Source organism: Tyto alba, unplaced genomic scaffold, assembly GCF_018691265.1.
Source record: "Tyto alba isolate M040663 unplaced genomic scaffold, T.alba_DEE_v4.0 Super-Scaffold_7, whole genome shotgun sequence".
In the NCBI taxonomy this organism is placed as follows: domain Eukaryota; kingdom Metazoa; phylum Chordata; class Aves; order Strigiformes; family Tytonidae; genus Tyto; species Tyto alba.
In genome coordinates, this window is record NW_024881328.1 from 1,821,297 (window position 1) to 1,847,376 (window position 26,080).

Below are 26,080 nucleotides of genomic sequence, written 5' to 3' on the forward strand. Positions count from 1 at the left end.
TTTTAAAATTAAGCATTACAGGCTCTGGGCACAGACATTTTGCTTCTGCGGTTCTAGTTTATGCTTCAGTTGAGCAAGAACATTTCACAGTATTATTTGATCTATTTCCTTCTCCTTCCCTTCGATCAGCAGTAGCACCTTGGTAGCAGCTACGCCTCACCCACAGAATCGCGTGGAAACCTGCATCGCACAATTATACGTTATAGACGCTATTAAATTCCTCTCGGACCATCTCCCGAGGTTATTTTTATGTAACGCGTAATACGAGCTTGAAATAGTTGGGATTAATGGATGGTAATTAAGCTCTGTCACATCATCACTTTCTGGAGAAACGCTGAGACTCCTCAGAGACGGCAATTTGATGCGCCAGTCCCTCAAGCGGCAACTGCTGTTTACAGAAATAAATTCTGCCTCCTTTTGGCTGGAAGAGGCAGAGGGCACAAATTTATCGAAACAGCAGCGGGGAGCAGGCGAAAAGGGTCAGCCCGGCTGGTGCAACCGTGGGCAAACAGAAAGGAGCTTGGCCAGTGGGTTTCTCCCCCTGAAACACAACATAAATGGAAAGGAATTCCTCAAAAAAGGCACGGGCGTCCCCGAGGAGAAAAAGGAGCGCTGAGAAGTCTGTCCTCGGGGCATCCTGCAGTCTGGTCATCTTTTGGAAGAGGAATTCTTAGTTGTTCTGCCTCCAAAGCTGTATTTCGGGGCCGGTACTAGTTCCAAGGACTTTACAAACCCCACCCAGATGACCAGGACCACCCTCTCCATCGCCCAGCCCGGGCAGGGAGCCGTCCGGGTCACGTCCGCACCGACCCGCGGCAGCCCCGGCACGGGCAGGGGTGGGGGGGCAGAAGAAAGGGGGTTCCCTCGCTCCAGGGGGGGAGAGGAGAGGGGGTTCCCTCCAGGAATCTCATGCCAGAACCTGCCACGCAGCACGAGAGCTGGAGGAGCACCACGAGGCAGAGCACGAGGAGGCACCCAAACGAAACGGCGCTGAAATAGCAAGGCAGCATAGCCAAACGGGTTTCTTTTCTGCTGAAGTATTTCGGGGTTGGCTAAAAATATCTTCCTGGCAATCTGCTCCTGTAGAAATCGGAAACTTTCCATTAAAACAAATTATTCAAGGAGGGAAAAAAAAAAAAAAAAAAAAGTAAAACATTTAGCAACCCGTTATTACCACAGTCATTATCGTGACAGTAAATCTGCTGCCTCTCCTTGTAGTAAGCCAAATATCAAAATTGTAACTCCCTAAAACGTGTGGAACACCAACAGTGAAGGGTTTCATAGTCTAAGCCCAAATAACAGGAAGACAGCTGTAGAGGATGTTATGCTCCAATGTAAGCTCACTGTAAATTCATTAGGAATCCCAGCTCATTTGCAGTGTACCATCACAGGGACTCGGATTAAACTCAGCCTGAAAACTTCTGTTTATTCTGCTTGAAAGCACGAGTTATATGTTCCTTCATCTGCAAAACTCATTGTCACTCCAAGATTCGGTGTTCTTCTATTGTTTACTAAGGACCATCAAGATAGAACTTCAAAGAGATTTTCCCGTCCTGAAGCTTATTATAAAACTAATAAGAAATTTCCTAAACAGCCTTTCCACTCTCAGAGTTTTATTCAAACCAAAGTATTATCAGATTACATTTCAATCATAGCTAACACATATCTGTGATGGAGAAACGTATTTAATTCCGCTGTGGTTAAAATGCAGCAACCTCAACTTATTAAATATTTAGAGAAGATGCACAGAGTTTATGAATTAACAACCACATATACACTAACAGAGTATTTGCAGAGGTGTAACTTGAATCCATACCCAGGACCATCTCTTCTTGCATTTTCTCTCCCGTATTTGAATAAACAAGTTTTGAGCCCAGAGACTCTGTAAGAACCAGTCCTCAACCATCTCAAACCCGGCCGACGTGGAGCACACAACAATCCAACCATACTCAAGTTAGGAAAAATGACAGTTTCCATTTTCCAGACGAAAGGTAAAATATTAAAATAAGAACCAAGTAAACATCACGGCACCAGAGATGGCAGGAACAGTTGGCAAATTAAGATCTTCTGCAAATATTCAATTTGACCAAACTTTTCATAGAAAATTGAGGTTTTGCCAGCGCTGAATAGATGTGAGAATCTAAAAATGGTGTCAAAAGTTTTTTAACACCAGGCACGTCACCAAAGTTGGCTTTCAGATTGCACAAAGCCACTACAAATATTTCTACTGAATGATCTGTTCTTTATCCAAAGCAAACAAAACAACACTATTGATTAATAATATTGATATTGCCATTTCACCACAGTTTTACATTCTGCTTTACCCTCTTCCTAGGAAGTACAGCATACTTCATTAGTACAGCACACTTCAAATCAAACTGCTCGGATTATTTTATGAAATACCAAATCTGTGTTCAAGTTTCCATACCAAAATCTTTATGTAAAACACACATAGGCTCAGAAGACATAAACATAACACTGAATCACTTCATCTAGAGGATAAAAAAAAAAAAAAAAAAAAAAATCTGTTTAAGTATTCAGAATGGATGAATGGTAAAAGAGGCAACAATCAGTGCATGCACGCTGCTGATTATGAATTACTCCACCTGTACTGGTGTTTATAAGCTAAAATGAGCGTAGCAAGCCACTTCCTTACAGTGCATCTTCCAAAATATCACTTAGAACTTACTGTCAGCACCGCTTTTGCTACCCAGCTTCTCTACTCCTTTTCAACGGCTTGGTGACCATCACTGACTTCAAATGACTCGGCGGTGAGTAACAACTCCAGCCCCCTGCAGCAGGAACGGAAAGATGGGTCTTCACAAGCAGGGGCTGCCCAGAGGTTGTAAAAAAATCACACGGATCCTCCAACTGGGAAAGGTCTGAGATTTCCCAGCCCCTGTTGCCTCCGAGTTCTTCCGTGGAGCCGACTGACCCCGCAGAAAGCCGCACGTCCCCATCGGGCACAGCCCGTCCCAGCCCAAACCCACGGGTGACACAGTTTCAAAGCCCTGGAACTCACCTCCGGGCTCGTGGTTGAAATAACCTGGAGTCGTAATGGGGACCCGGGCGGGGGGAACTCAGGGGTTGCCACGATCCTTGAAGCCAGGGTGGAAGCAGCCGAGGGACTTATTTAATTTTTCTATATAAAAACCACCCAGCTATCAATAAGCTTACCAGCATGTCTGACCCATAAATACTCTGACAGTGCTGGTAAGTCAAAAGTTTTAGCGAATACTAAAAAAAAAAAAAACAGGAAACAAAGAACTTTAACTCATCCGGTATTTGCTTTTCCTTTGTGTGGAAACCCCCACCTCACTTTTTATCAGGCTCCCCCCTTGCTGCTACACTTGTACAATACTCCAGTGCCACGCTTCACTCTCCTTTGCTACTTCTGGCCTCGACGATGGGTCCCCAGGGGCTCGTGTTGGTCTTTCACAGCACTTCTCGGCAATTTGACTGAATTTTTATTTACTGTACAATACTTTCTGGGCTTCGGGGTCATAGGTGCCGGCACTTTTGTGTCAGGCCGTACTTCACGTTGCTTCTGAGCACTGGGACAGGCTGCGGTTTTGACCATATATGCTGCAAAAATAAAAAAAAAAAAAAAACCAACAACCCAACCCTGAACTTGTCTGCGTTTGACTCGCTTTGCGTGAAATCCCACCCAAAAAGTGCTGCTCAGGGCTTTCAGCCACCAGCATCTCCGTGTACAAGCGATCCCTCTGCATGGGGGCACCTGAAAACTGAGAGCCTGGGTATCCTGCCGAGAGGAAAATGATTTTGTACACCAGATGAATTCACTTTTATGAGAACTTAATTAGAATACCGTGTTTCGAGTCACACTCAAAATTTCCAACTTACCTTGACCGTTCACAGAGTGAAATGAGTCTCAGTCAACAGCAAAGGACATTTCATAACCTCAGACATTCTATCAACGTTTCGTAAAGCATCCGTGACATCCCTAAACATATTTTAGTGAATTTACAAGTAATGTCTTAATCCTCAGCAACCATCAAAGCTCATCAAGTATCTTTCTTGTATACTAGTTACATGAGATGATGCTAAGTCAAAATAATTAGTTTTTTAGATATCTGAAATATTTAAGGGAATACTCCGCTTCCAGGGGAGGCTGAGGAAACTGAAATACTGCAGAGGTGCAAAGGTTGTTTTTCACGGCTCTGTCCTTACCCAGCAGTATCTCAGCTGGGGAGGAGAGAGCAGAACCCGTCCCTGGAGGAGCCGCCGAGATCTGACGCGAGCTACACGGCGTGCCCTCTGTGCACCCTTGAAAAAGCCCGAGATGGCTTGTGCTGTGGTAATCAGAGATCCTGCCACGTGTGCCTCAAAGGCAGGGACTATTTCAGCAATTTTGTCCTGGTTTTTTTTTGTTTTGTTTTGTTTTGTTTTGTTTTTGTTGGGTTTTTTGGTTTTGTTTTTTTTTTTTTTTTTTTAAATAAGCTCCTCGTAGTCATAGCTCAAATAACTTGGGTGCTCGCATCAGAGAGCCTTTCTGCTTTCAGTACAGATCAGTTTGGGGCAACACGTACTGCAGATCTGAAAGACAACTGGCCATCCTGACACACGAGGACGAGCTTGTGATGCACACAACGCTCCAGCAAAAAAAGCAGGAGGAAAATACTTCCACACCTATATGTAGTTACATATGTACACATACATACACATACACATCTTCAGCGGTAAGCAAAATAAAGAGAAGGACAGCTGCACAGAGCTGCAATCACATTAATCCCATTACTGCTGCCAGGTGCGTATGACAAATACACACCACACCTCGATTCTTCTTTCCACAAAGCCTGCATTAGTTCAATCATCTAATAGTAAGAATTCATGCTGTGAAAACCCTTAACAACATAGAGACCTAGATCCCTCTTTTTCCTCCGTAAATCACACTGATTAATGAACTTGAAATTGCGGTCTACTTGTCATTTTGTTTAAATGTGAGGTGAAAGAAAGAAAACGAGAGAAGAATTGGGATGGAGGTGGATCTCAGGAGGTCACCTGAGCTTTCCCCACACCACAGGACACAATTAACTGGGCTTAAAACATCCACAGCATACGTGGGCGTTTGGTTTGGGGGGGGGGGGGGGTTAAAATATTTGCTTTGAAACCTCTGAAGATAAAGAGTTTTTACAGCCTCTCAAGGAAATCGAGATGAAATTATACTCGTACCTCAATACACCTAAGGAAGTAAAGGAATTTTCATGAGCTAAACACATAAAAATGGGAGAACTGAGGCTCTTTCAGAATATTTAAGGTTTGAGCACAGGTAGACAAAGTTAGAAGTACATGCGGGGAACTGAGCAAAGGGAAATCTCAGCTGAAGCCAGAGGGTGAGCGGCACGGAGCAGGTCAGGCTTCTTCGGACCGAAACCAAGGTCTGCGCTGAGCACTCAGCGCGCAGATGAAGAAAAACTTGTTTGTCGAGGAATTTACAACAGAACTATGGAAAACACAGGAATAAATTCTATCAACAGCAGAACTGATTAGATGACCTGTCTTCAGGCCTCTTCTGGTTTTCACTATTGTAATTCAGCAGACCAAAACCAAAAAAAAACCTTTCTGCGCTTTGTGCCCATCTGGGAAAGGCTTCCAATAAATCCCAAGACAACAAATCCTTTTTCCAGATCAGGACAAAGGTCTGTCTGGCTTAATGCGCTGTCTCAGAGCAACTAATAGATCATGGCAGAGAAGATAAGAGACAGAGACTTCAAAATAATTCTTCCAGAGATTTCCCTTTGCTCAGGTGGGGGCTGTACCCAGACCGCTGTGTCCAACAGATCGCCACCAGCTTGCGTGCGCCCCTTTTAAATCGATTTATCTTTTTGGCAACAAATTACGTGACCTAACTGAGCGGTGCTGGCCAAAAAAGCGTCCCTTTTATTTGCTCTGGATTTGCTATCTCACATTTTCATTGGTTTTTACCTTGGGAGACACGGCGAATCCCTACCTAATCAACCTTCTCTGCTTATTTATGCCTTTACAAATCCTCAGTTTATCCTTCGTTGCTTACCGCTTTTCCAAGCGGCAGAATTATTTAATTTAGTCTCTCCCCACAGAGGCCAAACAGTACCTCAAAATCATCCCTGCCTGCCTTCTCTGAACCACTGGTTTCACTCAGTGAAATCGAGCTTGGTTTGAATCGAGCACCAAAAAAAAAAAAAAAAAAAAATTTGTCCTTCAAGGGCATAAATTCATATGCTTCTAGCAAAGGAAATAAGGCTGCTTTCATTTGCAGCAGAACTCTGTGTTTATCTCTCAAGATCTTGAAACCAAAGTAATCTACAAATCTCTGCGGAGCTCTACACCGTGTCACACTTCTGTAACTTCAGGAGGAGCTGCGTGCACATCACACCTTTCGAAGGAGGCAGCTGCATGTGCCTCACGGTGCTTCAGTTCACTCCATTTAACAGTTGCAACTTAGCAGGAGCAGTGATTCAGCAGTTTTGCTTGTTAACTTACTGGAGCGCGTTGCAAATATTTTTGAAGTGCACTCTTTTTAAAAAAAAAAAAGTCTATCAAAAATAGCTTTACCTCCAAGCACAAGAATTAACAGCTCATCTCTTCAATGACGATCTTGGTGCACGCGGGGATAATGGAACTGACATGAAGCATGCCCACAAAGAATAAAAATGTTATTTTTCCAGCATTCTGCCTGCAGACATTTTTCATCATCTGTCAGAGGAGATAGGCCTCCTTTGGAAATGAACACAACCCCCTCACAAGGGCTTATTAGAAGTGCTGAGGTCTTTGGTGGAGTGGAGAATAGAAAGCACAAAATTCAAGATGAAGAAGAGGCGGGGGGAAAAAGCAGAAGCCAGTAGATTTCAAAGCATTCAATTTATTTAACAATCCTGTAAAGGCACTACACAGGGACTGTTGCACAAATAAGCCCGGCAACACTCAGAAGGGATAAGGACTCATTATCCCTGCCTTTTTGTGGCGTTTTTTTCACCCCAAATGTTCAATCTTCCTTCCTGATGGTCTCCTTAGAGTCCTCAGACTGGGAGCACAGCCTAGCTGCCGGCTCGTCCCACCCGAGGAGGAGGAGGAGGAGGAGGAGGAGGAGGAGGAGGAGGAGGAGGAGGAGGAGGAGGAGGAGGAGGAGGAGGAGGAGGAGATGGAGGAGGAGGAGGAGGAGGAGGAGATGGAGGAGGAGGAGGAGGAGGAGGAGGAGGAGGAGGAGGAGGAGGAGGAGATGGAGGAGGAGGAGGAGGAGGAGGAGGAGGAGGAGGAGGAGGAGGAGATGGAGGAGATGGAGGAGGAGGAGATGGAGGAGATGGAGGAGATGGAGGAGATGGAGGAGGAGATGGAGGAGGAGGGGGAGGAGGAGGAGGGGGAGGAGGAGATGGTGGAGGAGGAGGAGGAGGAGATGGTGGAGGAGGAGGAGGAGGAGATGGTGGAGGAGGAGGAGGAGGAGATGGTGGAGATGGTGGAGATGGAGGAGATGGAAGAGATGGAGGAGGAGGAGGAGGAGGAGTACCTTCAGCCCCCCTCGGTGACACCCAAGCAGCGGCGATGCCGACGGGCAGAAACCACAGCTTTTTGGTTTAAACCCCCAAGGACGGCACAAACGCCTTGGCAGGCGAGGGGCGATCTGTGGGTACCTTGGAGAAACGTCAACAGGCACTGCAAAAAATTAAAAATACCCGCAGCATCAAAAAGCATTTTCCCGTTTCAGAAACTGCCTAGTCCGTAAGTTATTCCAATCTTACTCATATATTATTAATTGGTTGAAACTTCTAAAAGAGGACGCTGGAAATGCCACTTTATACTTTTCCACTACAGATAAACCCCTCGGTTTTCCCCAACAGCAACGATGAGACTAGAGAGCTTCAAAACTACCAGTTTGCTGCACGGGCTGCGAGCCGTCCTCTGAAATCCAAAATCTCCCTCCGTAGGGACGCGTTAGGCGCCCGACCACGGCGCTGCCTACCACCTCTGCGGGGACAACTCTTGATGGCAACTCCTTGAACAACGGGGCAGAAAACTCCTTTTTTAAAGGGTCTGACACCAGCCTGAAATCTTGTTTATTCTGCTGCCAGGATCATCAGCTATTTGAAATGAAAAATTCCCAACTTTGTAAGACAGCGAGGAAATAATTATGTTATCGCTGTTTGGAAAGGTAAAAACGACTCAGACGGGGATAAAACTGATCTCAGTCTAGAGACAGGGATGAAAGTGGATAAAGGGATGTAAGCCACGTGCAGTCACTACCTGCCTGATACACAAAGTCTTCTCAGCCATCCCCCTACACAGGACATGGAGAAGATAAAATGTGAGCGGCTTACCGGTAAACGCATCTTAGTAAGTGATAATTTCTCTCTACTGACGATGAAAATTTGAAAAACGTATTTCATAAATAAACTTTTGATTGAAAGAGGCAGATACATAAACAGGTAGTACCGTAGCTGGGACCCGGACACCAGGCAGAGGTGGCCGCTGCCTCCACCGCGTCTGTCCAGACGCAGGTTATTCATTATGCAATTGCCACCGATTTAGGTTTTACTGCAACACTAATACGAGGCATAAAAAAAAAAAAAAAAAAAAAAAAAAATCAATCGGGCTAGTCTCATCCTGAGAGGAATCTTCCCAAACCCTGTGCTCGGGTCTCTCCGATACCGCACGCATCCTCAGCTAGGCAAGCTGGCTGAACCAAGAGCTCTACGCTAGGAAGATGCTCCCAAATTTAACGTGGCCGGAGCACAGCCCCGCTCCCGCTGCCCCGCGCACCCACCAGGGACAAACAGACCTGCCAGCATCTTCCCCTTCCAGCCAGGAGCTGCCGTAGCCGCGTTACGAGCCGTTGAAGAGACCATCTGACAAATCCTAGGAGGTTTCTCCTCCCGCGGTTTGCCGGCCACCGGCAAACCAGGAGGGTGGCCGCAGGGCTCAGGCGTGCTGCGTTCTCCCAGGGATGGGGTCTGCAGCCCTCGCGTGGCTGCTCCCTCGAGGGCGACCCTCGACAAACCGCGGCTTAACTGGAAAAGAAGCAACGGCACAGCTGGAGCTGGGAGGGTGGAGGTTAGTCTTTAGGGAGGGGAGACAGCAAGAAATCCTCCACCGCACGGCCGTGCCGGTCGGAGCAGCATCTGGACTCCGGCAGAAGCGATATCTAAAGGGCTAAGTCCAAAGAAGACTCATTCATAACTCCGTTATTTAAAGACCAACAGCGGTTTGTACCTCCCTATCCAATTTACCTATACATGGTGTACAATCGTATTTTCTAAATAACAATGACTCGGTTTTACTAAAAACACTTTGGGGATAGCTTTACACGGGAGAACTGCAGGGCTTCAACCGCAATCAGTAACTCATCATGAGCATGACACAGCATTCCTTTTTGGTTTTCTTCATTATTTGTTTTTTTTTTTTTTTTTTAAACAAAAAGTTGTCACACAGTATCGACCAACTTCCTTGGGGTTTTTCCCTACTGCTAAACAAAATTCAGGGGGAAAAAAGATCGCATAAGCAATTATTCCAGGCCGTGTAACGTTGCTCTTTGGTTCTAAAGCAAACACGGGGAATCCCTGCCAGCAGGAGCTGCACTGGAGACGCTCCCTGCAGCAGCCATCTCACAGGGAAAGCCTCCAGCCTCCTGTACAAACGCCAGCTCTGGGATTTCGTTCTAGTTTGTCATCAAATTACTTGCCTAATATTTCAGTGCAAAGCCCGATTTTTACTGCTTCTTTTATCCTCTTCCATTTTTTCCCTTTTCAGTAATGCAGCTGGAGGTAATAACTGTCTTCCCAACGGTTTTGCCTGAGCAACCCCTTACAGCTGTGTGGCCTGCCGCCCCGCGCTGCCAGCCACGGCGATGCGCAGCAGCCTTCATCCAAAATTCAGGACAAGCCCCCGCAACCTCCACTCCGAGTTCAGAGAGGAAAGCGCAGTGAAGCGAAGGCAGGTTCCTGCTCCACCCCCCCCAAAGCACACGGCCAAGTTCACAGTCACCAGGAGCAGCCCCGGCCCGGTGCAACCCATCACAACCCCCACCACTGCTATTTCATATTTCTGTGCGCACGACCATCTGAATTGCAGTAACCTTTTAGCAGCCTGCTACACAGAAGGCTGGGATTTTGGGGGGTTTTGGTTTGGTTTTTTTTTTTGGGGGGGGGGGGTTTTGGTTTTTCGTTTTTTTTTTTTTTTTTTTTAAACCTGAATCCTGAACAAATAATTCTCAGTTGCATCTCTACAGTGGATATATTTTACCCCAAATAATTTGTTGTCCTAAACTCCATACAGAACCCAATAAACTAAAGGATCAATTCGCAGTCCTTTGCCATTTACGTGATGTATCTCTGCAGCTCAGAATGATACACAGACTTATCTTAATCCAGAGCATAAAGAATTCTAGTTTTAATTACACGGTAGCCATAAATCCTGTAAAGCTGTCATAAACATCATTAAATAGATCATTTACTTCACAGTATTTCTCAACATAAGAGTTTCATGATTCTGAAAAAAAACGAATGCTGCTTTCCACTACTAAAAGCATCAGAACTCATTGTAACTTCTGACATAAATACACTTTTTTTAGCATTCCTGCTACACATATTGTCTGGAGACATACCAGCCTACATCGACTCTGCTACTGATAGCCTCAAGGCAGAATGCCCCAAGAGGTGCAAGGGGATCTGGAGTGAGAGAATAAATAAACTGAACATCAGATTTAAGAAACAATAGCATTTAGGATGGATGTGAAGCCTACTGGCTGCCATTTCTAAGCGAAGATCTGAAAGGAGGCACCTTCTCAAAAAAATACATCAACTCTCAGGAACATTCTTCATAAATAAGAAACCTACACACAGTTAAACAACGCAGTTTAAAGGTAAAAGGTGTCCACAATCACGAGCCTTTGCTATCACACTGCAGTAACAGCTACTGCTAGATTTTGATAAAAATTCACAGTGATTAAATATCACGCTAGTTCAACGCAATTCAGAACCATAACTGTTCTTTTTAGCAAATCAGCTGTAATACAGAGTTAAAAAAAAACAGAGACTGGGTTGAGCAGTCAAACTGCTTTCAAGAGGATAAAAACAATTATCCACTCTAGCCCTTCCCCTTCAAATCTTACTGCACGATATCTCATCAGTTAATAAACAGTATCTTTAGGTACATGACAATGCAAGGCTCGTATCTTTTTCAAAAAAAAATACAGCATCTCCAGGTATTGCTTGCTTTAATTTTCCACTATAATGGACTTCAAGACAAACTAGAGAATGAAGCAACGCGAAAGCCCCGATATTAGGTAATCACAGAATCTCTGAAAAAGCCTGTCAGTCGGCTGCGGAAAGGTGTTGTGAAACCTCAGCCTCTCTCGATTCTCCACAGTTGCGTTATCGGCTCCGAAAGAAGAAACTAAATACGTTGCTCCTCATTACGCTGCCAAATGGTTTCGCTGTAATCCTGTTTCACAAGTAATCACCCTCTTCCCCTCCACCCAGGCCCTCGGAAGACGCTGCTCCACGGAGCTCAGCTGGGCCCGCGGGGCACCCCAGGCACCGGTCAGGGCACGTTTACAACAGCAAAGCCCAAAAACCTCCCACGCTCTACGCTGCCTTCACTAACTCTTCGTTATCATCATAGGACCATCAGACCCCAGGTCGGCTTCAAGGCCGGACTCAAGGATCAGCTGGTCCAACCTTTCTGGGCACAGCCCGGTCTAGACAAGCCGGCCCAGCACCCTGCCCAGCTGCATCTTAAAAGGGTCCAGTGCTGGGGAATCCACCTCTGCCCTGGGGAGATTATTCCCATGGCTGGTTGTTCTCATGGTGAAACATCTTCCTCTTGTGTCCAGTTGGAATCTCCCCAGGTGTAACTTGTACCCGTTACCCCTTGTCTCTTCCACGGGACTCCTTGCACACAGGGAGCCTCCGTCTTCTTCGGAGCCACCCTTCAAATACTGGAACATGGGGATAAGGTCTCCTCTCAGCCTTCTCCTCCTAAGGCTGAAGAAATCCAGTTCTCTCAGCCCTCCCCCGGCCCTTGCTCAGCTCTGTGACCCTCCTCTGGCTTCTCCCCAGCCTGGCCACAGCTTTGTTGCAGTAGCAGGGCCCAGAACCGACCAAAGCACTGCAGGGGTGGCCTGACAAGCGCTGAGTAGCGTGGGACAGCGACCTCTGTAGCTCTGCTGGCGATGCCCTCGCTGATGCAGCCCAAGCTGGCTTTGCTTTGCCGCAGCAGCACCCCTCTGCTCGCTCCCGACGGCGTTCGGTGGCCCCCCAGGTCCCTCTCCCCAGAGCTGCTCCCCAGCCGGGTAGATCCCGGCCCGTGCTGCACTCCTGGGTTATGCTCTCCCAGGAGTAAGACCTTACGCTTGGCCTTGTTGACCTTCACCAGGCTCTTGTTAGCCCGCTCCTCCGGGGTGGTTCTCCCTCTCAAAGTTGTAGTTGGAAACTGTTTTGCCAATTGACGGGGTTAACACAAAGGACACAGACACCAAGCTAAAGAAATAGGCTTATTTTACTTTAGTAGAAATAGAAATTTTACTATAGGAGAAATAGCAGAAAGAATAAGCAAGGGAATGCACCTAGACATTACTATTTAAAGCTAGCTATAGTGATTAAGAAAGATCCATCACCAATTGCCCTCCTACTTTACCATCATCCAGACCCGTGCACCAGCTGGGGAGCCCCGTCCCAGCGAAGGGTCGCAGAGCCTGTCCCGGCAGCTGGGAAGCCCCACGCAGGGCGTCCGCTCGTAGGGGAGGTCTGCGTCTGTGCTGGGAGAGGGTCCAGCTTTTGTACAGTTTAACAAACAAGTCTAAACAAAACGCACAGGAGATATCTGGTAGATTGATATGCCTCACTCAGGCGTGTCCGGATCTGGCCAGGATCCGGGCATGTCTGAGGAGTTTCTGTTTTTCTTTACATTTGGGATTTATAGTTACTTCCTGTTGTTTACTTATAGTTCCCAAGGATTGTTCCCAGGGTTACATTTTCATGCTGATAAGATACTGGTTGCTTCAGTCTGCGGATAAGATGCTGATTGCTGGTCGGGGAATTCACTCAGAAGCCAACTTGGGTTTGAGGCCGATTGTTTGGGCCCCTTTTTGTTTCAGAACCGTGGAGCGTAGCCATCGGAGGAAAGAGCGGGGATAAGGCCGCCTTGGGAACAGCTGAGGGAAGAAAAGTGGAAGGTGCTCACCTTGCAGAGAACCACAAATTTCACCGGAATTCTCTCTAAAAATGATTATGAGCAACAACCGAGGAAAGACGTATTAGTGTCTCGGTATTAACTTAAACGTAACGGAAGTACCTGACTGATGCTAAGCACTCAATCAGCAGGAAGCAGGGTGAGGGAGGATGGGGCCTGCCACGCATTTGGGGGCCACATTTCAGAGAGTCCCTCGCTTCGGGGGGTCCCCCCTGGGCTCCCGCTGCCCTCCTGCCCACCACGGGCACCACGCGATGGTTGCTCTTTATAAGAATATTTTCTACTGCCTTAAGGGCATGGCCTACACTCCATGTAACTACCGCCTGTGGCTCTATCGGCCTGCACAGATCTTTCTCAAACGAGTTCACGTACATAAATTTGCATCATTTTTTGCTGCAGCAGTAGCGGCGCTTTATTAAAAAAAAAAAAATCACCATCACAAATAAAGCCAAACATACTGAAGTAAAGGCAGAGTAAGAAATGTAAGATTAACAGTGACAGCGAAACCAGACTTCTGCAAAAGAATATTAAAGAGAGAGTAATTGAATGGTATGAAAATAAGAGGCATTTATTTTTAGTTTCTGAACCTTCCCTGACCTGCTTGGCTGGCATTCCAGTATTTTAAAGTGCCTCATAAAGTCAAACCACTACTGACATACAGTTTTTCTATCTCAGCATTTTATCTGCTTTCATTAACAGGTTTGCTTTTTCCACATTTATGAAAGAGGCAATATTTAATAGCTGCCTGAATTTAGTTACACATATCTCCAGTAAATCTTTAGTAAAAGATCCTTTGTGGTCGCTCTGCGCTTTCTTCCTGCAGGGCTGAACAACTCAACGTTTTTTGGTCTACCGTGCTATACCTAAACGAGGCAAAAGCCTGGTGAGAAAAGGATTTCTTGAATCTTCTCGGCTCGTGAAAAGCGGGGCTGAGGGCCGCAGGCTTCCTCCTCCACGTCCCCAAATCCCCCTTCTCTCAGGGCTTCCCCTCAGCACCCGCCGGCAGGTAGCAAAAGCAGCCCTAAGGCCGAGGAAGAGCGATTCGATGTGTGCGCGTCCGGTGAGTTAGTTATGAGCACCGGGATTAATTGCTTCCAGGACGACCGCCACCTGAAGCGACCCGCTGAGCCCGCAGCCGGGATGCACGCAGAGCACCATCCATTACCCTAATTGGTATTTGAGATGAGGCTTGACGGGTAATTATGTCATATTTCAGCAGCAGTTATCAATCACTTGCGCACAGACGCGACGTACTTTGGTCTAGCCCAGCAAACGTTCTTTTGGTGAAAGAAAAATGAAAAGAGCTTCCTCCTGAAGAGCCACCGACTTGTGAATAAGCCTGAAGTTACTTAAGAAATCTCCCGTCTCCTTGAAAAACTCACACTCCTCTTTGCAAGGGGCAAAACCCACTTACAGATGGGAAGGGGGACGTGCAGGATTTTTTACGCTGGCGGGGTGGTACAGAGGGACCCCCCGCGGGTGGGGAAGCCGCACGCCCGGACGGGCAACCAGCCACGCTAGAGGAGACGGGACGGGCAAATCCGACCTTGGCAAAGAGACTCAAAACCCAGCAAGAGGCAGCTTGGGAAGTTCCCGTGTAAAATCACCACCTTTTATAAAGGAAAGACGGTGCGCAAACAGGTCCCTGTGAGTAACAGCAGCGCCCGGGACGTGAAGCTCCGTATCTCTCGGCAGCTTCGAACGTTGCACTTTCGCCCTAATTACTGCTATGTTCCACTTATCGAACGGTTCCCTACACGAAAAACAGTCGTAAGGAAGTATTTCATTATTGCAAAGAAATCAGCGAAATTTGACGTGATTGTAGAGATTTATATACCTTTTTAACAAATATTGGGCTGTATTAAGCGTAATGAAAATTAAGTGCAAAAACGAAAGTTCTCTTCACCCAAAAGAATCACAGTTCAACTTCCCTTATAAAAAAAGCTACTGAAAAGTTCTACATTATCAAGAGAAGCACTTCCCTGTCTAGGCCTGTTGACCTAAATCATGGTGTCTGCTTGGCACTAAATCTTCTTTTTATCACTAATTTAAACTTACTAACTTGTGGAGGCTGTAGTAAGTCCCCTACTATCATGTCACAAACTACGAAAACTCGCGATATACGTAAAAGAAAAGGAAGATCGACAGTTCCCACAGACAGTAAATCACAGCGGTCTAGGAAGAGATTCCTGTTGAATTTTAGACTTAAGCCGGTCCTTTCTAGACTTGCACACGACGACTGATAAAATAACTATAAAATAACGAATGATAAAACAAGCACGCACCTGTGATTCTTCAGGGTGTGATCGGTGACTGTGTTCACACACAGAATCCATCACAGAAATAAAATGCCTTCTGTGGCTAGTAAAACTGAGTTTACTAAACTTTGTGCAGTAATACAGAAAAGGACAGAGATACCCAGGAGTTTTAACTGCAGCAAGTGTGAAGTATAAATTAACTCTGTTGATGAAAAAAAGGAAGAACTGGAAAGTTAAAAAATGAACATGTCTACAAAATAATGGACAGAACAGTTCAGAATTCATGGTTAGAGTATTAATAAGAACCCGCCGCCTTCGCCCTCCTGCTTTCCGCCGCCGAAGCGAGACCCGACGCCAGCAAAAGCAGCAAGCTGAAAAAAAAACGGATTCCCACGGGGCCTAGAGCCTCCAAGGACACGCCGTTCTCCCCCACAGACGGGTTGTGCGTTGGGCAAAATTATGCATCAGCCTAATTAGTCGCTTCCCAGCAAGAGGGAACGTGAACGTGCACCAGGATTTGGTAAGTAGCTAGGAAAACACGAGAGAGATGGATACTGAAAGCAACCTGGAAAAATGTTTCTCATTTCCAATTAAAGGCTACAAATCTATTTTCATTTCTCCTTGCCATCTGTTAGCATGGTTTATTATTCAGAAATACAGAAAAAAACAAAAAAACAAAAAAACAAAAAAAAAAACCCTGAAGACGCTGTGTAATATAAACAGCTACAGAACTGGTAATCAACTCCAGAAAGAGCATCCCTGAATTAATAACGAGGTTAAGGGCCACACTGATATGAAATCACATCTGATTTAGTCTTAAATGACAGCGGGACGATCCGTAGTATTAACAGGTACCTTTTTTTTAACTTGCAGGCTTTAAATTCTTCAGGTTTTATTATTTGCAACATATTTTAAACATCAGCTTGCAGGCCACACACATCCACCTTAATCCTATTAGGAAGAGCTATCTAAGGATGAAGAAAGGACCAGATTATCCTTTTCATAACAGTAACACATCCCATCCTTGACTGACTTAATCCATAGTTTCCCACCTACATAAACCAGCCAAGTGACTGGTCTGTACAGAAAGCGGTAAGTAAAATTAAGTCAATACATATTACACCCTAAAGAGGCACGGGGGTGGGGGTGGGGGGGCAAAAAGAAAAAATATAACTAGAAAAAATACGCAAAAAAAAGAAAAAATATAACTAGAAAAAATACGCAATCTGAGTTTAAACTAGAAAGTCTCCTAACAGTAAAATATCTGAAAAATTCAAACTTGTACCTGAACACCGTTAGAAATTGGCTTTCCAAACCCAAAGCAATCTACACTTATAAGAGGAGCACACACGTAACATCTGCAGGAGAGGAAGTTTTGATTTACAGACAAGAGAAGAATCAGGCAGAAAAAATAATGTCTATCGATCTTCCCATTAGGCCAATTCACTGCATGCAAACCACAGTCCCCACACCAACCTCATTCAGCATAAAATCTGTATTAGTTGCCTCAGATCAGTGACCTGCGATACGCTGTTTACAGGACTCCTACTTAATCTGAAATTTCCTAAAATACGAATTTCACATATTTACGTGAGTGCTGCCTAGAATTAATTAGCTGGACTACACCATGAAAAAAAAAAAAAAAAGAGGAAACCCCCATCCATCGCTATGAATACATTTAGCAGGAAAAGCAGGTTTTTTTCCTGAGCCCTTCGCTGTGAATGATGACTGAGCACCACCCAGGAGCAGGAATGAAGGGCACTAACAAACCTGACTGTGGGACGACAGCAATTAAAACTGGAGGACCGTAACTGATTCCGAAACTTCACTTTCCTTTTCAGTCCTCCCTTGCAAAAGATGCTAACCACAGCATCGCCGAAAAGGGAGATACCAGAGTGCCACATTAAAAATACCGTAACTGCAAGTCTGTGGTGACACACAGACATATACTGCCTACACTCACAATATATATGTTGGGTGCATTGTGTCGAGCATATAAAGAGAAAGTTAAAACATAAACCATGCAACTTGAGGGGACAGGGACCTCACGAATGAATCGCATCATAATTGCAATTTGGGACAAATCGCTCGAATGGAGGCATGTGGAGAACTTCTGTGAGTTGTCTTTTGTAAAGCAAAAAACGCTCCCCCTTTAAAAGAATCGTTAAGAGACTAGAACTGGACTGGGTAATTCCATAAATAGCTCTTCTGTTGTTTCAGAGGAGTGCAAATACTGCTTTTGTCAAGCTAAACTGTAAGATATTAAAAGGCATTTTATACATAGGAACGTGTAACTTAGCTTTTCTAAAATACATTTAGACTAACTAAGTCCACTTTTTTTTTTTTTTTTTTTTTTTTTTTTTTTTTTTTTTTAAGATGACATCTGCTTTAGAATTGAAAACAGAAACTTTTCTGCTTTTCCAGTCAGTGAGAAAAGGCCCTGGATGCACGGCGCCTTCTGCCCAGCCTACGACGAGCCCGATACGCCGCGTCACCCCACCAACTGCTGGTCGCCAGCACGGTATCAGTCTGTGCAGAGCCAGTAATCCCTGCACACACAAAACTAATCACTCTTCCAAGAAACTGCATCCTACGTGCAAACGCCGGATGGCTTCATTAAAGCACTTCATGCATTTTTAATTGCTGAAATAGATTAAGGAAAAAAAAAAAAAAACAAAAACACAAGAGGCTGTTTATATAGACAAATTCAGTCAGGCTGATCGCATTTATACAGGACAGCAGGGATGATCAGTACAGCATTGTATTTTTAAGAAGAGCTCACGATACAATAGATGACACTTTACTGGCACATTCTTTTTATATAAATCATGAGCTGCTAAAAGAAAAAAAAAAAAAACACATAAAACCATTTTAAAAGTAATTTGTTATTAACGACACACAACACAGATATATATTAATTTTTTCTATGGTTTATATTCAAAGCTTAGTTTTCGATGGAATATATTTCCCGAAAGATGTTCCTGGAGAAGAAAATAGTACAACCACAAACACATATCTGTAAATGTACCGAGGGTTCTTGTTTAACAGCAAACGCTGAGAAAAAGAACCTTGCTTGGGTAATGAAAGTCAGAAAAGCTGTAAGAGAAATGGCTCCAATGAAAATTAGGACAATATCACAGGTAACGTCTTCCAGCTTGCAACATATTTCAATGGAAAACCAGAACTGTAAAAAGAAAAAAAAAAAAAAAAAATCCATATAATTAAATTAGGCAGTATTTATCTTGTCACTATTTCCCAGCTGAACCTACATGAAGTTTCGTTGAGAACCATTTTTTTTTTTAACCTGAGAAGAGTCACCTTCCCCCGATTCCTGCCATATATTCATTGCTCTTATGGAATCTGCGCTAAAGCTGCGCTACAGAGCCAGGAAATTCATTACACTAAGTCATGGCTAGGATGAATGTATTCACATTAAAAACCCAATAATTCTAAAATGAGCTTGCATTTTACCCCTCTTCCTTTGCTGGAAGCGCAGCGTCGCACGAGGCCATCACCGCGAGTCAGCAGCGCTGTAGTTTTTCATTTAAATAAACCCACGAGCGGTTTATCTCCTGGCAGCCAGGCTGGCAGCACAGCCCCACAGCCAGCAGGGAAAAAAAAAGGAGGAAACTTGCAGCGAGAGAGCAAGTTCACTCTGATTTTAAAACAAAGACAAAAGGAGTTTGAAGTTTAACATTAGCCACAAAAATGGCTGAGTAGCAGCCATGGAAAATACGTTTGCTCTGGACTCTTGACTAAGTTTAGGAGATGAAGAATTTGGGGAGGACAAATATTCCTTTCTCAATCTCTAGAACCTTCCTCCTTCTGATATTAGATGAGCAGCCTCTTTTTTAGAAAAGACATTTTCTTAAATTTATGACAAAACATCTTCCAGCACTCCGCTGAAACAAGTTAAGCACGAAATTATGCCTTACATTTCCACACAGTTTCTGTGCCCAAATGCAACCAAGATGAACCTTTGGGAGCAGAGCAACGTGGACCACCCTCTCCCGGGGCCGGAATAAAGTACTGAACTGCCTCCTAAATGAAAAACTCTGGGATTTCCATCTTCTCTCCCTTTCCTATTTCATATCCGAGCAGGGGAAGGGCCTTCCCACACCACCCGCAGAGTTTGGCGTTTCAGATTACAATTTACTATTTAGTTCCAGCATGCACAAAGATACAAGCGTGCCTACCGGCGAAAAATAAAACATAAAATCCAAGCCTTCTGATTAGGAGATCAGCGATATTTAGACCTTATTAATATTGGACAGGAAAATAAAGTTAGGGTGGGGTTAATCGGATTGAAGTTTACCCATGGCAGGTGGAGGAGGCCTTCCTCCGGCCGCCGGGGGGGGAAGGCTGCCTCCAGGGCCCCCACTGCTCCCCAGAGTAAGGGCGGCCAGTTGACCCTCGCTTCTTTGACACGTTAAGAGTATTTCAAAGGCTTCAGCGCTGAGCTGCAACTTCATTTGTGTCACCTTCCAGCATACGTTTGCTTGTTAGATACGACAAAAAAAAAAAAAAAACAAAAACAAAACAAAAACAAAAAAAAAAACAAACAAAAAAAAAAAAAAAACAAACAAAAAAACCAAAAACAAACAAACAAAAACAAAACAAAACAAACAAAAAAAAAAAAAAAAAACAAAAAAACAAAAAAACAGGGTACATCCTGCCCTGGGAACTGCGTCACCGGCGGTGAGGAGTAACAACAATTTGTGTTTGATTACCTGCCAATCGATATCACCGCCTTAACAGCAGCTCATCATCGCCTCTGTAAACTTATTTCATGAGAACGAAGCGACTGCCCGGTGATACCCCAAAAAAGAGATCCTCAGCAATTGGCTGTGCTTCCACTAAGCTCATCCTAACGAGGGTTGGGGGGAGGCAGGGAAGAGTTTTCATTAGATCAGCTGATAGATGGACCTTCCTCAGGTTCCTGCGTGCCGGGAAAGCTTGCATTTTCCCTTCCAGCTCTATCAGCCGAGAAACAAAAGATGCGTTACCCTTTCTTAGAGGCTACCTCTCACTTAAAAGCCTTTGACCATCGGGACTAGAAGCACCAGGGGGGGTTACACGAAGGCACGGGATTTTCCTGCGCGCAGGCTGCCGTGCCGCCGGCTAGGATGGGCGGTGGGAGCCGAGGGGGACATGGTGGTGAGCAACCCACGGACACGGGAGCCTAATCAGACCTCTAATGAGAAGCGTTAACGTGGCAAAGTTAAAAGAGTAACAACTCCACAGAATACCAACCTAGGTTAGAAAAAAGTGAATATTATGGAATGGTTTGGGTGGGGAGGGAGCTGAAAGCCCCCCCAGTGCCCCCCCCTGCCCCGGGCAGGGCCCCCTTCCCCCAGCCCAGGGGGCTCCCAGCCCCGTCCAACCTGGCCTTGAACCCTTCCAGGGAGGGGGCACCCACAGCTGCTCTGGGCACCCTGGGCCAGCGCCTCCCCCCCCCTACAGGGAAGGATTTCTGCCTCAGAGCTCACCTAAATCTGCCCTTTTTCGGTGCAAAACCGTCCCCCCTCATCCCATCCCCACCCCCTGACCCAGAGTCCCCCCCCACCTCTCCTGCCCCCCCTTTAAGCCCTGGGAGGCCGCTCGAAGGGCTCCCCGGAGCCTTCTCTTCTCCAGGCTGAACCCCCCCAACTCTCTCAGCCCGGCCCCCCAGGGGAGCTGCTCCAGCCCCCCCAGCATCTCCGTGGCCTCCTCTGGCCCCGCTCGAGCAGCTCCGGGTCCTTCTTTACATAAGAACAACCAAAGAAGATCTGAAAGACTACAGTGGCAAAAATTAATCTAGTAAGACAGAAGAGGGACAGGAAATGCGCTGTCAACAAAAACGAATTTGTCAAATGCAAAAATAGAAACCCAGTAGTCAAAAATTATCAGATCTCGGATGAAATGAACTTGAAAGCAAAGATGGTTTCCCAGTCAAGGAATTAGCGTGAGCGTGCATGTATGTGGGCAAGCAAAGAAGAAGAAATTTCTATGTAAACTCACTTTAATTATGTTTTAAACATGTGCTTCTAAAACTCAGTTAAATTTATTTTCAGCACAGCATGAAGTCTGCAGGAAAACAGACTGCATTTAGAGGCTACATAAATATGTTTATTCTTCTGAAGAGGTTTTGTGGGGGCGTGACATGTTGTGTGTGTTTCAGCAGTTATGTATGGCTGCAACAGATGAGAAAATTGTCAATTTTGTAAAGCATTAGCTAAATTAATGGATGTGTTAGCATCATCCTTATGGTAGTGTGTCGTATAGGGTCTAAAGATTAATAGACTTCAAACAAATTTAAACTCGTCAGCTCCACAAGCTACAGTAATAAGTAACTAATGCACAACAATGAATGTAATTACTTGTGTTCCTGGAAAAGAACCCATTTAAGAACAAAAAATCTGCAAGACAAGGGAAGAAATACTGATTAAAGCGGTGATATCCAGGGGACTTCCACACAGGCATAGTGAAATCAAGCACAGAGAGGCCTGAATTCCTCCTGCAGCGCGTGAAGGCGCTTCGTAGACTTGTTCCAAAAGGTTTCAGAATAGCAATAAGGGAAAGTAAAACACAGAGGTTGAAAACTAAATTAAAATTCATTTAGATACTATTTGTTTAATCAGAAGGTTAATGCTTTTTTTTTTTTTTTTTTTTTTTTCTCCTCGCCAGAGCCGATAACATTTTCAAGCATTAATAAGCCTCACACCGCTCCTCTTCACCTGTAAAAGATTATCCGTGGCATTTAGGAGCCGGCACAAGCCAGGCGTGCGGGAATTTCGGCTCCGGCTGCGCGGCCCGAGCGATGCCGCACGGGGCGCTGGCAGAGCCGGGGCAGCGGCTGGATCTTCCCCGTGCCCGGGGGGGGAGCAAACGCAGCCAAACCCACCCCCCCTGCCCTCGCAGCGCTCGGCCCAAGCCGCGGGAACGGCACGACGCAGACCCTGAATGGGGTGCCCTGGGCTGGGCCCCCCCAACTGATACACAATGGACATACGCTGTCCTTTAGCGGGGAAAAGGAAAATTTAATCCCATTTGTATGTAGCCGATGGCCTCCTGGGTTTCTTCAATGTTCCCAAGCTGACTAGGCAGAAAGGCTTTTACTTCTTTGCCCTTTCTTTACTTTGTTTCTCTTAACTTGCATGAATCTAGAGCTAGCAAAGCCAACACCCGTCAACAACCATAGCTGCTCTCATAGTCGTGAATGTCTCAGCATTATAAAAGTTAATATCAAAGACTCGCATTTCAATATCTGAAGAAGGGTGAGCGTGGACTCAAGAAAGCACCTTTCCACGAAATGAAGAATCCGAAGTCGCTTTGGGAAATAACTTCAGAGTGAACCTTTCCATGTCCGTCCTGTAGCGGCCAGCACAGCCATCAGTAACTCGGTGCTCATGCAGAGCTAGATCGAAACACGGCGTGATGAGTGAGGGGGGAAGGCCCCCCTGTGCTGCCCTGGGAAGAGAGGAGAGCTCAGGACCCAAGCACAGCGCTCCTCTCCTCGTACCGGCCCCCGCTCCCACCCCGGGAGCAGCCTTTCCCAAGGATAATCGGGCGACGGGATTTTTCCCATCGCTTCACTCCGAGAACCCGCTCGCCCCGAGCTCGGGCTGGCTGCATTCGTGCGAAACACGGGGCACGTCAGCCCAGGAGCCCCGAGAGGGGGGGGCTGCACACTTACTGGGTGCATCTCACCCCCTCCTCCCAGCAAAGGCTTCTCCTGGCGGCCTGAGGCACAGAGCACCCCGATTTGGCACCCGTGCTTCGCCCCCGGCCCCTCAATCTTCTTACACTCTTTGCTAAAGGAGAGGATGGGCAGAGGGATTCAGGGCCCGACTCCAGAACTGCCAAAGCTAAAGCAAAACGATTCATTAACTCACAGTCCTTTCCTCCTCTCTTCTAAAGCGCACCATGGCTCTGCGCGTGCACCCGTTTGCTTTTACACTGCGACACAAACATCAAGTAGCACCCCCCACCCCCCTCCAAATCTGCTGGCCAGAATGAAAATTCTTCCTAACAGATTGCCTTTTTTTTTTTTTTTTTTTTTTTTTTTCCCCAACCTTCTCCCCACATAACCCAGCGACTACATTGGACTGCAATAATTAATCCCGTAACAATTTAGCAAGCGCAAGGAGCCCCTACTTGATCCAAGAGAAGGTCTGTGCGCTGGAAAACCAGATCACACGTAGATCACAGGAGATCACCTCCCCAAACCAGCACGTCCCCATCCGTCCCTCCTCCCCCGCTGACCCCCCGAGCTCCTGCCCTCCTCCCCTGCGCCCACCCCAGACGGCCCCCGCAGCAATTAAAGGAGGTGGGCGGCTGCCAGCAGCCCTCTACCATGTGGAATTAATGAGGAGATGATCATTGGGGAATTCCCAGAAGTACTTACGGAAATCTCATTACCAGCCTCTTAGCTTGCAGGATAGAAACACAAGTTGCAGGGTTGCAAGGCAGCTTTTTTTTTTTTTTTTTTTTTTGAGAGAGCGAGAGCAAACACTGTGTCTGCCAGGCCATTTTCTGTGGCCCCCTTTCCCTCCTGCCTGTGTCAGGAGATGAGATGGGCAGCACCGCTCCCAGCCCGTCTCCGTGGACCTTCTAGAAGGTGCAGACAGGGCAAATCAGTCAAGAGAACACACTTAGAACCCTCCTACTCGTGTGGCTTGAAGACAAGCAAATAAAAGCCTCGCCTGGCCCACCGACCTGCACCAGACTTTCACAAAAGACACCCTCGAAAGCACCCCGAAGTCACCCCCTGAGAGGGCTCATTCTCCCCGCCTTCAGCTCTGCACTTTTGCCTGGAATAGAAGCACAACTGCGCATTAGCCCGATTTTACACACAAACGAGATGGCTCCCGTTACAGCCCAGGCTCACTGATGAGCTATGTTTGTCTCCAATCTTCGGTCCGAGAGGATAAGCTTTAACTAGCAAAGGCAAAAACCAAGGAGGTGATTGGGGTGAAGTGACTGAAACCCTGCCCCTGAGCTCCAAAGGGAGCTAGTCCCACTGCCACGTCTTACAACTACTTCTGCTGCTCTATGGCTGGACTTGTTATTTATATAATTTTCTTTGTGTACTTTTATCATTTTCTTCGTGTGGTTTTATCACTCCAACATAAGGAAGACCAAGCACTCTACAGACTAAGCGTATATTCTAAAACACGAGTGCAGAGCCACCCCATAAACCTGAAGAATCTACAAATGACTTTTGTAACTGGCTTACCAGCAACTCAGGCCACCCCTTGAACAGATTCTGCCATCACCGGAGACCTTTTCCATCCACAAGCCCCTGAAAGCTTATTAGATAAAGAGTTTCCCCCAAGTTTTTCCTCCGCCCCTCCCTGACAGAGGGCTTCGAAGCGTGTAGGATGATTTCTGCCGCTCGGAGAACTGGTACCCAAGAGGGACGACAGCCAGAGCGCTCCGGCCGTCGCACCCGGGAAGCCAGGTGACGGCGTGGCACGGCAGCGGGCCTGGCAACAGCAGCAGAGGACGTACGCCTGTCATCAGCGCACACCTACAGCCTCACCCCTCCCCGGTACCTTCCGACAGTTGGAAACATTAAAGCTTCTTCCCTTCACAAACATCACGCAGCACGCTGCTGCCCTCCTGGCAGCGCCCGCCCAAAGATTTCCTGCCCGCTGCCGCCACTCCCCCCCCCGCACCGCGAACTCTGAGCACGAGAGGTTTTTTGCACAACTTTTCCCGTAAGGCCACCGAAGGAAATCTTAAATCTCACGCTCAAATGCTTAGCAAAGCCTCGAGCTCGCCGGTAGCAGACCGGACAGGAAAGTACCAGCGCCACGGGCTCAGTATTGTTCTAACCCAGAATTTCTGCTGTAACGGCGAGGATTTCACATAATCCAGCCAAGGCAGCAGTGCCGTCCTTAACCATGGAAAGCTCAAAGCAAAAGGCATTTTTAATAAAAAGTGTGCGTAGAAGTATTTGAGAGCTAAAATTCAGACTTACAAATGAAAGTGATGGTAGTGTTTATCTACTTGTACCGTCTCTCAAAGTTGTTTTAACTGTACCCTGTGTGATAATTTAGGAAGGTGGTTTTATTTTTTTTTTTTTTTACTTTTTCCACATTTATGGTATAACAATTCTGACTACAAAAGCAGTAGGAAGCTGAAAATAGAGTTGGGAGCTCCACACTGTCACCCCATACCTGATACTTTCCCTTGTTGTAGGTCTCCTTGGTATAATAATTCACATTAGCAATTACGCTTTCATTCTGGCAGCAGGTTTTAATTACACCTTACAATACGGCAGAAGAAATAGGCTGTTAACTTCTACTCTTAAAATTCCTGGCTTTTTAAATTTTCTTTTAGAAACGGCCACGTCTCCACTGTTTAAAAAAGCACCTGAAATTCTTCAGGAAGAGAAGTCCTAGCGCCTGCGAAGCTTATTGTTTTCTCATCGTACCACTTTCGCATTTAGTTGACCTTTAAGCTGTTCTTGTACCGCAATTCTCCTCTCCCTGGCTCCACTTCGCCGCCGACGGCAGGAGAGCTGCAGAGAATTACAAACGGGGAGGTAGCCAGGGCGTGGGGAGGCGCCGGAGGAGAGCGGGGAGAACCGCGGGGAGAGGCGGGGGGGGACGGGACGGACGGAAAATAATCACGCAAGACCGGAGGAACGGCGG

General features: G+C 46.2%; 1 protein-coding gene across 7 annotated transcripts in view; it reads right to left on the reverse strand.

Moving 5' to 3' along the window:
* GALNT13 (polypeptide N-acetylgalactosaminyltransferase 13) overlaps window positions 1–26,080 on the reverse strand; it is a 143,082-nt gene that overhangs the window by 98,382 nt on the left and 18,620 nt on the right. Inside the window, exon 1 of one of the 7 annotated variants that reach the window (XM_042783725.1) lies at window positions 18,912–18,930. The exons of the other annotated variants lie outside the window; for them this stretch is intronic. The gene's annotated coding sequence lies outside the window, so the exon portion shown is untranslated. Of the gene's footprint in view, window positions 1–18,911; window positions 18,931–26,080 lie in introns of those variants that run through there. 7 annotated transcript variants of the gene reach the window in all.